Raw genomic sequence first — 13,082 nt, forward strand, 5'->3', positions numbered from 1 at the left:
ATATATTCACGAACTGTTCTTCATTGAAAGATAAAAAGATATGGCATTGCTGGATACTGTCCTTTGATGTGCTTTACTTAATAAGAATAATATATTCAGGAACTGTTCTTCATTGAAAGATAAAAAGATATGGCATTGCTGGATACTGTCCTTTGATGTGCTTTACTTAATAAGAATATGATATTCAGGAACTGTTCTTCATTGAAAGATAAAAAGATATGGCATTGCTGGATACTGTCCTTTGATGTGGTTTACTTAATAAGAATAATATATTCAGGAACTGTTCTTCATTGAAAGATAAAAAGATATGGCATTGCTGGATACTGTCCTGTGCTGTGCTTTACTTAATAAGAATATGATATTCAGGAACTGTTCTCAATTGAAAGATAAAAATATATTATATTGCTGGATACTGTCCTTTGATGTGCTTTACTTAATAAGAATAATATATTCAGGAACTGTTCTTCATTGAAAGATAAAAAGATATGGCATTGCTGGATACTGTCCTTTGCTGTGCTTTACTTAATAAGGATATGATATTCAGGAACTGTTCTCAATTGAAAGATAAAAATATATTATTTTGCTGGATACTGTCCTTTGATGTGCTTTACTTAATAAGAATATGATATTCAGGAACTGTTCTCAATTGAAAGATAAAAATATATTATATTGCTGGATACTGTCCTTTGATGTGCTTTACTTAATAAGAATAATATATTCAGGAACTGTTCTTCATTGAAAAATAAAAAGATATGGCATTGCTGGATACTGTCCTTTGCTGTGCTTTACTTAATAAGGATATGATATTCAGGAACTGTTCTCAATTGAAAGATAAAAATATATTATTTTGCTGGATACTGTCCTTTGATGTGCTTTACTTAATAAGAATATGATATTCAGGAACTGTTCTTCATTGAAAGATAAAAAGATATGGCATTGCTGGATACTGTCCTTTGATGTGCTTTACTTAATAAGAATAATATATTCAGGAACTGTTCTTCATTGAAAGATAAAAAGATATGGCATTGCTGGATACTGTCCTTTGATGTGCTTTACTTAATAAGAATAATATATTCAGGAACTGTTCTTCATTGAAAGATAAAAAGATATGGCATTGCTGGATACTGTCCTGTGCTGTGCTTTACTTAATAAGAATATGATATTCAGGAACTGTTCTCAATTGAAAGAGAAAAATATATTATTTTCCTGGATACTGTCCTTTGATGTGCTTTACTTAATAAGAATAATATATTCAGGAACTGTTCTTCATTGAAAGATAAAAAGATATGGCAATGCTGGATACTGTCCTTTGATGTGCTTTACTTAATAAGAATAATATATTCAGGAACTGTTCTTCATTGAAAGATAAAAAGATATGGCATTGCTGGATACTGTCCTTTGATGTGCTTCACTTAATAAGAATATGATCTTCAGGAACTGTTCTTCATTGAAAGATAAAAAGATATGGCATTGCTGGATACTGTCCTGTGCTGTGCTTTACTTAATAAGAATATTATATTCAGGAACTTATCTCAATTGAAAGATAAAAATATATTATATTGCTGGATACTGTCCTTTGATGTGCTTTACTTAATAAGAATATGATATTCAGGAACTGTTCTCAATTGAAAGATAAAAATATATTATATTGCTGGATACTGTCCTTTGATGTGCTTTACTTAATAAGAATATGATATTCAGGAACTGTTTTCAATTCAAAGATAAAAATATATTATATTGCTGGATACTGTCCTTTGATGTGCTTTACTTAATAAGAATATGATCTTCAGGAACTGTTCTCAATTGAAAGATAAAAATATATTATTTTGCTGGATACTGTCCTTTGATGTGCTTTACTTAATAAGAATAATATATTCAGGAACTGTTCTTCATTGAAAGATAAAAAGATATGGCATTGCTGGATACTGTCCTTTGATGTGCTTTACTTAATAAGAATAATATATTCAGGAACTGTTCTTCATTGAAAGATAAAAAGATATGGCATTGCTGGATACTGTCCTTTGATGTGCTTTACTTAATAAGAATAATATATTCAGGAACTGTTCTTCATTGAAAGATAAAAAGATATGGCATTGCTGGATACTGTCCTGTGCTGTGCTTTACTTAATAAGAATATGATATTCAGGAACTGTTCTCAATTGAAAGATAAAAATATATTATTTTGCTGGATACTGTCCTTTGATGTGCTTTACTTAATAAGAATAATATATTCAGGAACTGTTCTTCATTGAAAGATAAAAAGATATGGCAATGCTGGATACTGTCCTTTGATGTGCTTTACTTAATAAGAATAATATATTCAGGAACTGTTCTTCATTGAAAGATAAAAAGATATGGCATTGCTGGATACTGTCCTTTGATGTGCTTCACTTAATAAGAATATGATCTTCAGGAACTGTTCTTCATTGAAAGATAAAAAGATATGGCATTGCTGGATACTGTCCTGTGCTGTGCTTTACTTAATAAGAATATTATATTCAGGAACTTATCTCAATTGAAAGATAAAAATATATTATATTGCTGGATACTGTCCTTTGATGTGCTTTACTTAATAAGAATATGATATTCAGGAACTGTTCTCAATTGAAAGATAAAAATATATTATATTGCTGGATACTGTCCTTTGATGTGCTTTACTTAATAAGAATATGATATTCAGGAACTGTTTTCAATTCAAAGATAAAAATATATTATATTGCTGGATACTGTCCTTTGATGTGCTTTACTTATAAAGAATATGATCTTCAGGAACTGTTCTAAATTGAAAGATAAAAATATATTATTTTGCTGGATACTGTCCTTTGATGTGCTTTACTTAATAAGAATAATATATTCAGGAACTGTTCTTCATTGAAAGATAAAAAGATATGGCATTGCTGGATACTGTCCTGTGCTGTGCTTTACTTAATAAGAATATGATATTCAGGAACTGTTCTTAATTGAAAGATAAAAATATATTATATTGCTGGATACTGTCCTTTGATGTGCTTTACTTAATAAGAATATGATCTTCAGAAACTGTTCTCAATTGAAAGATAAAAATATATTATATTGCTGGATACTGCCCTTTGATGTGCTTCACTTAATAAGAATATGATCTTCTGGAACTGTTCTTCATTGAAAGATAAAAAGATATGGCATTGCTGGATACTGTCATTCCTGTGCTTTACTTAATAAGGATAATTGGATCCACTTTGATGTAGAACAAATTGACGTGTTACTTTAATACTTTGGTTACTTTGTTATGACTTCATTGGGATTCTTATCAACTGATAACTGTTCTAATATATTTCAGAAACTATAGGTTCATCAATGGTTTCCATATTGTTGTCAGTGTCAAGAATATTTGCAAGTTTTAATCTCCGCTTATTTTTCCTTGCAAAGTTATCAATAACTTTTTCAATATCTACCTTTTTATCCCGGTGAGTGTATGTTGTTGCTAGGCCCTTCAGTCGTTCTAAGGTCATTCTACTTCTTAGATATGTTTTGAGCAGTCCAACAGAGGAAGCAGACCGTTCACAAGTGCACGATGTTACTGGCAAAACAGCCAGTATTTTGAGACAGGCGTATATGTTTGGAAATGAAATCTTATTGGTCATCTTCAAAGTGTCCGAAATATTTTTAGGCAGCTGGTCATCAGGAACATCTATCCAGGCAGATTCCCAGTTGTCTACCTCGTGGGAGATGAAGGATATGTCAGGCAAATCATTGGCATATTGATTGCAAAACGTCTCAAAATTTTTTTCCACAGCTTATCACAGCGTTGGATTGTGACTGCTTTCTGTTCAATGTTAGTTTTGCTTGCTGGTGCTTTCTTAGTTAGTGCTGGCTGCCCCACTTTCCTAACATCAGATAACGATACATCGGTGATAGAAGAAGCATATGTTCCATTGTTTACGTCTTCCATACCACTTTCTAAGGTTTCCTTCCAGTTTCGCTTTTGGCCACTTTTGTTGTTGTATTCTGCTTGGAGCATCCCAGGGACTATGGAAATTCCTTTTATTGCAATGCGATTTTGGGGAGAAAATCTTTTAGACAGCTCTTGAAGACGATGGTCCAAAAACGGAATTGCGATATTAATTTTAAAATAAGATTCCACATCATTACTTGGAGCATTGGCTCTGTAAACTTGCCTCTTACAACTACATGGCGCGACAACACTGGCATTCATTCTTTCTGCAATTTTCAAAGCACCATTAAACCAAGAGGAATGGTAAGCATCAATACAATCTCGAACAGTTCTTAAGGTCTTCATAGTTATGTCAACTTGCTTCAACCCTTCAATGAAATCAAGATGAGAACTTTGCAGCTGAATGGTTGCTGAACGTGTATAGCACAGGAGCATTCTAGCAATAATCAGCGTCATGATAAATTCAAAACTTTGTAGTGCAAAGAAATAGGTGAAGGCATCAGCAGAGCAATCGTCCCAATTTCCATCACGTTGTCACGAATGGTTCGCATAGCTTCTGATATTTGGATGTACATATCCATAAATCTTTCCAAAGCATCGATGCGAAGAATCCATCTTGTCTCGCAAGGATTTATAAGCTTTGTATGTGAATAGTTCTTCAAATGCTTTTTTATCATCTGTTCCAAAAGAAGTTGTCGTTTTGGAGTATGAAAAGAGTGAGCGATTTTCCGAACAAATTCCATCATATTTTTAATACACTGCAGTTTGCATGAAGCAGCAACAGCAAGATTTAGCCTGTGTGAAGCACAATGTGTAAAAAGAGCTTGGTCATTAATCTCAAGGATTCGAGATGCAACACCAGAGTACTTTCCAGCCATATTACCAGCACCATCATAGCACTGTCCCCTGCAATCCATAATATCCAAATTCAAATCATTTGTAATACAATTCAAAATCTTTGTTTTCAGAGCAACTCCAGTTGTTCCAGTGTCACAAGTTATATACTTCATGAATCGTTCCTGAATATCTCCATTCCCATCAACATAACGTATGACCAAAGGCATCTGTTGCTGATTAGAACAATCGAGACTTCATCCGCTAAAATTGAATAAGGACCACATTCCTTGATTTCCTTTATTATTTGGTGGTTCACATCTTCTGCAATACAAGAAATAAGTTCATTTTGCACAGTCTTTGATCTGAATGTTGCATTTCGGGGAGCCGTCTTGAAATGTTCTGCCAAGATCCTATCACCACTTTCAACGCAAAAATCTAAAAGTGCTTGAAAATTGCCACAATCACTTGTATCGTAGTATTGTGAATCATCTCTGTGACCACGTAAAGGAATATTTTGTCTTGCAAATAGAAGAACACATTTGGCAATAGAAGCTATCTTCGACCTATTTTGCTGCACAGCTTTGTCTAAAGATTCATTTTGAATAAGATCGATGGATTTCTCTTTGCTTTCCATGACATATTTAAACCTGTTCATCGTTTCGAGTGCAGTTTTATGAATTTCTGACTTATTTTGATGCTCTTTAATTCTATAACTTGCAGAAGACCAATCTGTCAAAGGGCTTTTCATCAACTTATCCAGTTTAGATGCATTTTGACCAGTTTTTCTCCCAAACAGAACACATGGTAGACAAAAAGTACCATCTAATAGCTTCGAGTATGCAAGCCAAGGGTAATTTATGAGCCAAGAATATACAAATTTCCTGCTTTTTCCATGAATTTGTCTGCTTGGAAATGCAAATTTTGGATCTGGCTTCCAAACATTAAGCATCTTTTCATACCTCTCCATATCTGTCATACTAGCAGTATTCAGGTAAAAAGATCCAATGTCTGTCACATTGGCAATCAGATTTTGAAGATTTGATGCTGATGAAAGTTGGTTTGGTTCTACAGTTTCATTCCCTCTTGGATTCACTGATTCCAAAAGCATCTTAATTGAAACCTTTTTGGGAAAAGAAATCTTGGCTTGCTTTTCTGGCTGCTTCCATTTTGGGCACTGTTCATTCTTAGGAACAATAGTGGATATTACAGGTTGTTGTAAAGAGCCCTTCTCTGCCAGGAAAAGTGGAACAATATGGTTTGCTTTGAAGGATGGATTAAGGTCAATTTTACCACCACCTGCTTTGGACCAAAGTAGTCGGATTGGTTCAATATTTTGACAAGTACCATCTCGTGGAAAAATTTTTGCATTGCTTAAATTTATAGCATACCTTCTACTACAAGTTTCTGGATAAAAGGAAAATACAGGCAGACCAAGAACATTAGATAATGCCATGATGCAAATAAATGGGCTCCACCTCCTATCCTGACAGGTTTTGAGTGCCTCATGTTTAACACAATCAGCATAATTTTTAAAAAAACCTGTAAGCAAATCACTTGCTTCATGGGAAATTGAATGAGAAAAGAAAGTTTCTAAGAGGGCAGAAGATCTTTCAGAGGCAAGAAGTGTTGCAAAATGGGGATGAGAGGCATAGAATTCAGAATAGAGGTAAAGTTCAGCAGATGTTAATGCTCTCAGTAGATGAGACATGTCTTCTTTTCCACTGATAGCCAAAGAACAGGCATTGTACATGCAGTTTCCATCCTCCTTGACCCTAAACAACAGTTTAGCTTAAATTACACCCAAATTGGAACTTCATCAAATTTAAACAACCAGGGAGCCAAAATGAAATTTGCTACTAGAACCTAGTAAAAATAACATTAAATGGCTTATGTCATGTAGTATAACTAACAATGCCACTTGTCACCTTCTTACAGTATTTGAATGCGTGTAAGGTTAAAAAAAAACTGCAACTTTTTAACCTTTTTAAAATTTGACTTAATCTGACCTTCAATGTGTTGAGGTCAATGGTTTGTGCTGCAGTTTCCTGAATGGGGACCAGGGTGCATCCCATGCAGTAAATTTTAAAGGTCTTTGGAGTGAAGTTAAGTTGTTTGGTATGGCATTTGTGTGAGATAAGCATCTTTTGGCATATGGTGCACACTAGAATTTTGGTGAAATTGTACCTGAGGGGCAGGGAGCTTTTTCTGTTAATTTTTTATGAACTCTAATACTGATTTTGTCACCATGGGTTGTAAACCATTGAAAATATAATTTCTTAGACAGGCTGAAACAATATGATGCCTGCCATGTGATACCAATGCACTAGCATACCTCTTCTGAACAAAACTCAAATTGGGGGTGGGTTGGCTGCCTGTTGTATTGCTTTCCATTCAGTACACTATTATAAAGGAAATCTGGCACAGTTTAACAATTATTGGGGGCTCAAGCACCCCTGCTTCTGACGGTCTTGCTCTAGTACACTAGATCCTGACCCGAACCCTACCAGCATGAGTGGATATGTATGTGACCGTCATAAAGAGAATAACTTGTCTTAGAATTATGATGGGGTGGGGCTGTTGGCGAAGTCTTTTGGTTAGATTTTTATGGCAGTGGACCTTGGCATACACCTGGCCTAGCCTTGGTGTACCTTTGGCATAAGGTTTACAAGGAATGCACCCTGGGATCTTATTATCAAAACAAAGCTTTCAAAACTTGTTGAAAAATTAAGGGCCCCACAAGATGAGAATGGACCCTCAGCCATTTGAGCAGCAAACTCAATCATGCATTTGTTGTTGCTGCTGTCTAAACTTAAATTTCCCGTCGAAAAACGTTAGGATGGCAAAAATATTATCTAGCTAAGATCTACCACTACCAGCATTACCTACTTGCCAAGGTTGCTAATTTGCCAAGGTTTTACAACAATTTCAATATTAAAACCATACCTTCCTGCGTAAGCAGTTTTTTCTCCTGCTATATCCAGTCTGTTCCAAGGGATAAAATGTTGTGCTGCATAGTCCCTCGGAAGGCCAAGAGCAGCAGATACAGAGATAGATGTTTGCTTCCCAAATGCCCTGATATTATCAGCGTAAATGCTATCAAGTCTCTCTGTGTCATTGGAGACAATAAGCGACTTAACTAACTTTAAAATATCCATGTTGTATCCGGAATGTAGCTAATTCCTCAGACACAAATACGAAAACCTCTGCCAAGCATTTGCTGTACTGAGATGCAGAAATGCTGGGCAGGAGGGTATTGTCTTGGCTTGGCTTCAAATGATTGGTAAGTCAGTGGAAGTCAGTCTTAAAATCCATACGTTGTCCGGACCCCAAAAAAATTCTCATACTAACTCCTGTAAAAATAATTGGCCTTATTGATCATACATCGCCTCTACTGACTTACGAGAACAATAGCATTTTTGCCTGGTGCAGAAAAGCTTTGTTAAAAGATGACCGCGCAGATTCCTAATTTATTCGACTGACTTACCAATCATTTTGCGAGTTTTGCCTCTAGCATCTTTGTTCTAGTGATTTGTGCATTGAGCTTCAGTGTATGTTGATAGGAGAATTCACTGATGGATCATTTTTCTACCATTCTCATGCCTCATTCCTGATATTATGGCTGATAGATCTGATGATTTGAGATGAATTTATGGAGAATATGAAGATGGATCAACACCGCATAATTTCCTCTTGTTAAACAAATATTTTTGCCGTTCTTGGACATGAGAGAATGGGTTTTGGGGGTCATAGTCTATCATTTTTGCCGCATCAAATATTATTTCGAGTAAAAAATTTTGACTGACTTCCGTAAGTCGAGTAAGTCAGTCTGGATCTGCCCCTGTTGCTGACACCTTCAGCTCCGAAAGTATCATGCATGGCTACTTCCAATTCAGCTTGATAGCCTGTTCATGGTACAACTTCAAGAACATCTCTAACCAGCTGTCATGAGAAAAAATGGGCAGAAATAAATGTTATGAGTAGTTACTACAATGCCTGCCAAAAGTCTTGGAATACTGACGTCATCTTCCAAGGTTGGTTTTAAGGAAGCACTTCCTTTCGAGCTTCTTTTATGATATTTTTCCAAATTGTCTCTTAATCAAAATATCTAAATTTGATTTTCATTGTTAAATTTTAAATTGATTGTCATTTGGGGTAAATTTGGGGGCAGGACTATATGGTCCTTGCCGGAACTCGGGGAAACTAATGGTACAGAATCAGCTAATAAGAAAGCAATATTTTGAAAATACTCATTATGAAAAATCACCAAGAGCATTCTTTTTACAAATATTTCAATTGAAAATGTCATATAGTTCTTTTGAAATGTCAAAAAGCCGTTCCTTTTTGTCAGTCAAGCATAATTCTTTTTCACATTTTTCGAAATCCCAGTCTTGTTTTCCCTCAATATGTAATACACCTCAGTCTATCCTGTCTGTGGACAGGCAAGTGTTTTTTCCCAACAAAGCAAGTGGTTGCTCCAGGACCTAGCGTATCTGGAGCTCTCCTTGGTCTCTTGGAATTTTCTACTGCTTCACTGTTAGGCCGACTTCTTCCTTTATTTCTCCACTACTTCCTTCAGAAGTGCTTTTGCTACAAGTGAAGTGAAGTCTAGCAAGTTGGGACTTATTTTTGCTTTGCAAGTCTCCTGTACAAAATCCATGCATTTATAGAAATGTTCCAAGGATCCAAAAAATCCTCATGTTGCCTTTTCTGCTCCTGTGCCCCATCCTGTAAAGTGCTTGGAACACATCAAATAGATCCACAAAGCTCATACCTCTGCTGTATGCCTCAACAATTGCTGGTCTTCCTACTTCAATTTATATCCTTTTACTTGAAGCCCATATCCTTACTGATTCAACTGGTTCTGTGTAAACATAATTGGATGCAAATGGACCAACAAAAGTCAAACCTGAATTTACATCAACAAAGGCATCAAAAGAGCCACGGCTCTCTTTTTTCAATTCTTTTTCAGATTTCAATTGGCATCCTTTCAGTCTTTCTTGACAAAGTGTGCCAATTGCTCAAAACTTTGATTCCTTCAACCTCAGTAAAAACACAACAAAGGTGAAATAGTTATCAAAATATAGCTTATAACTTTGACCTACAGTCTCAAACTCACACTCAAACTCAAAATATTTTTTTCAACATAAAATTGATTAATTACAATATACCAGTTAACATAATTATACTAAATATACAATATCCAAGTTAATTTGGCTAAATAACAATGAATGGTCAACCGCAATATTTTATAGAACATCAATGAGCAAGGGCAGATTTTGTAACAATAGGTTCTTTGGTTTGTTTACATTTTGTTGACTAGCCAATCAGAGAGCTCTATTTCTATGGCGTCATCTTATGGTAATGGCGGATGGAGGGGTTTGCTGTGGAGAAAACCACACCCTCGTTTTTTCCTCGCGACGAAAATATACTTTGAGAAAAACTCGAGATTTTTTGCATCCGCATAGAACGATAAATTTTACATGTAATTTTATTGGCACTAAGCTCTGCGTTTTCTGCTCTTTGTGTGATCGCTCGCTATTGACATCCCTTTTTGCACATCCTCAATTGCTCGACGATCGATTGCAATTCCGCACAAAAACAAATTCAAAAAACGTTATAGTTTGCATCTGTACAATATTATTTGACAATATAACTGGAAAATAAGGTAAATTGTACTAGGAAAATGAAAGTGTTAAAAACGAAATTTTGAGCATCGCCCTTTGTCAAGTTATAGAACAAATTTAGATTGGCAAAAGGACTTTTCAAAAATACATGAGGGTCCACCAGATAGTTTATAAGAAACGATAATGTTTTTGAGAAACCATTCCAAGATGAACCAAGACGTTAAAATATTGCCAACCTTCTTCATTTTTTTCTGTTATTAGCTTTTGTTGAAATATGAAACCTTTGCAGTACAATCTTTTCGCAAATAAACCAATGTCAAATCAACGCAGAGCAGAAAAGTCAGGTGGTTAGAACTCAATTACAAATTGGCCAATGAAACATTATAATTTTTTATAAACTCGTTCTCAAGACACAAAAACTTTTGAAAAACAACGTGTTTACTTTCAGTTGGGAAGATTATTTGCATGGAGATGCCAACAATCAATTACAAATCATGTATAACATTTAGTAACATTTTACCAGACCATAAACGTTCTTGAAAAGCAGGCATTTTATTCAGTGCAAAAGCTGCTTTCTTTACCGCTGCAAGTCTTGTTGAAATCGAAAGTACGAGTGTACATTTGTAATTGTTTACTTTGCTTCTTGCAATATTTATGGACAGATTTTAAAAGTTATGATTTTCAACTTCAATTTAAAATTTTCTGTAAAAATTTTGTTCAATTTTGTGCGATGAAGCAAACCAGTTTCGATGCAAACTGGTTAGGGCAGAACGTTCGACCATTTGTCTCACGAGAGTTCTTGTTCTTTTTGAACGTGACCAAAATTTTATGCTTCTTGCTTTCAAATTATTTTGTAATTTTCTAAATCAGCAGTTTTTTGCATTCAATTATACGAACAATTAAATAATAGCTTTTCTTCGATCATTGTGATAAAACATTATTTCTAGACACTGCTAATGTGTCAACTCACTTGTTTCCGATGCTACCATCTTGAGGAAAGACCCTCAAAAAGTTTGCTTACACATCTATAATAAGATGAATTTTTTGACGAATAAATAGTTCAACGCCAAAGAAACATAGGGAAAATTCGAGGAAATTAATGGAAAGGTTATTAAGAGAATTGTCTTTGAAATTATTTAAAAAATACTTAAAAACAGATTCCTGGCAATATTCAAAACTTTCTGGATACATTGGAGTGGGGGACTGTTTTTTATTCGCTTTTCACTCTCCGTCCCGCCGAAATTATGGCTAGACCCCTCCCCCGAAGGGCTAGCGCTACATATACATATCCACCTTAATAGCTATTTTAGGTTGAAAAATGATTTAAAAAACACTGTAAGACCCTTTTTGAAATATTCCTTACATCTGCTAGCAGTGCAATTGAAGTCCACTGTTGTTTTTGGTAGAGAAGCGTGATTTGTTGGGTTTAGGGCCGAGTCGTTGGAGGGTCATCGAGCCAATGAGGGCGTGCAAAAAGGGATGTCAATAGCGAACGATCACGCAAAGAGCAAACAACGCAGAGCTTAGTGCCAATAAAATTACATGTAAAATTTATCGTTCTATACGGGTGCAAAAAATCTCAAGTTTTTCTCAAAGTATATTTTCGTCGCGAGGAAAAGACGAGGGTGTGGTTTTCTCCACAGCAAACCCCTCCATCCGCCATTACCATAAGGTGACGCCATAGAAATAGAGCTCTCTGATTGGCTAGTCAACAAAATGTAAACAAACCAAAGAACCTATTGTTACAAAATCTGCCCTTGCTACATCAATGAGAATTAAACAATTTTAGAACGGAATGAAAATAAGAGAATGTGTTATATTGTAATAACAGCTAAGTAAAATTATAAAATAATCATAAAGTAATCAAGCCTACAGATGTCAAATTTTGTTCATAAGAAAATATTTCACATGATTCGGGGCTCCATCCACGTCAAAGCATAGCAAAATCCACTCTACCTATTTTGTGAAAACAGCTTAAATCCTGATTTCTTTGGCTTTTTGGTAAATACCTGCTCAGGCTACTTCATCCTTTGAAGAGAATAATCTGTTCATCAAGAGAGTTGTGTTCCTCAAGCTTTATTTGAAGGCAGTTATTCCTGAGCTTTTATAAAAGAGGCCTGACTTTGCAACATCATCGTGTCTTGTGCAGTTCAATTTGTAGCAAATGTGCCCCAGCCTGTAAGCTTGAATTAGCCATGTTTATTTTATGGTTTGCACCAGTCTTCTGGCCAGCTTCATCTTGGTCATAATCTGCTTTATGAAATAATTGCAAGTTTTCAGTCTGATGACAGTCTGAATTTAGATTCTTTTTGTTCTCAACAGATTTGATGACAAACTTTTTCTTGAAATTGCTTCTCATATCATACCCAACATAATTTCAGTCCCACAAACATTCTCAATATCATTATACTTTCAATTTTCTTCTTTCGACTTTGTTTAAAACAGAAACGATGTGACTAAACTGTGTCCAGCAAGTTAACATCATATGACACACCTAAATTGCACTCCTAAAGTTAACCAACTTTATACAGTCAACAAGCATCCCAGACTTCATTTTTCGAAATTTCACTAATTCCTTTGAGACATTCATACGCAGTTTCTCCATGAGCCATTGCTCCTTGTATGTTCCATGCTCGCTCCTCTACCAAAAATAGTTTCTCGACAATCTGCTTCTTTCTATTTTCACTATC

General features: G+C 35.2%; 1 pseudogene across 1 annotated transcript; it reads right to left on the reverse strand.

Annotated features, from left to right (window-relative positions):
* Nucleotides 1-4,251: 4,251 nt before the first annotated feature.
* LOC135688656 (uncharacterized) lies at nucleotides 4,252-12,068 on the reverse strand (annotated as a pseudogene). The gene is made up of 2 exons (XR_016145227.1): nucleotides 7,712-12,068; nucleotides 4,252-6,540 (listed from the first exon to the last, which is right to left on the reverse strand). The product of XR_016145227.1 is annotated as an uncharacterized LOC135688656 (transcript).
* Between the last annotated feature and the right edge of the window lie 1,014 nt (nucleotides 12,069-13,082).

Source organism: Rhopilema esculentum, unplaced genomic scaffold (assembly GCF_057945365.1).
Source record: "Rhopilema esculentum isolate cy_ngs unplaced genomic scaffold, ASM5794536v1 HiC_scaffold_28, whole genome shotgun sequence".
Classification (NCBI taxonomy): domain Eukaryota; kingdom Metazoa; phylum Cnidaria; class Scyphozoa; order Rhizostomeae; family Rhizostomatidae; genus Rhopilema; species Rhopilema esculentum.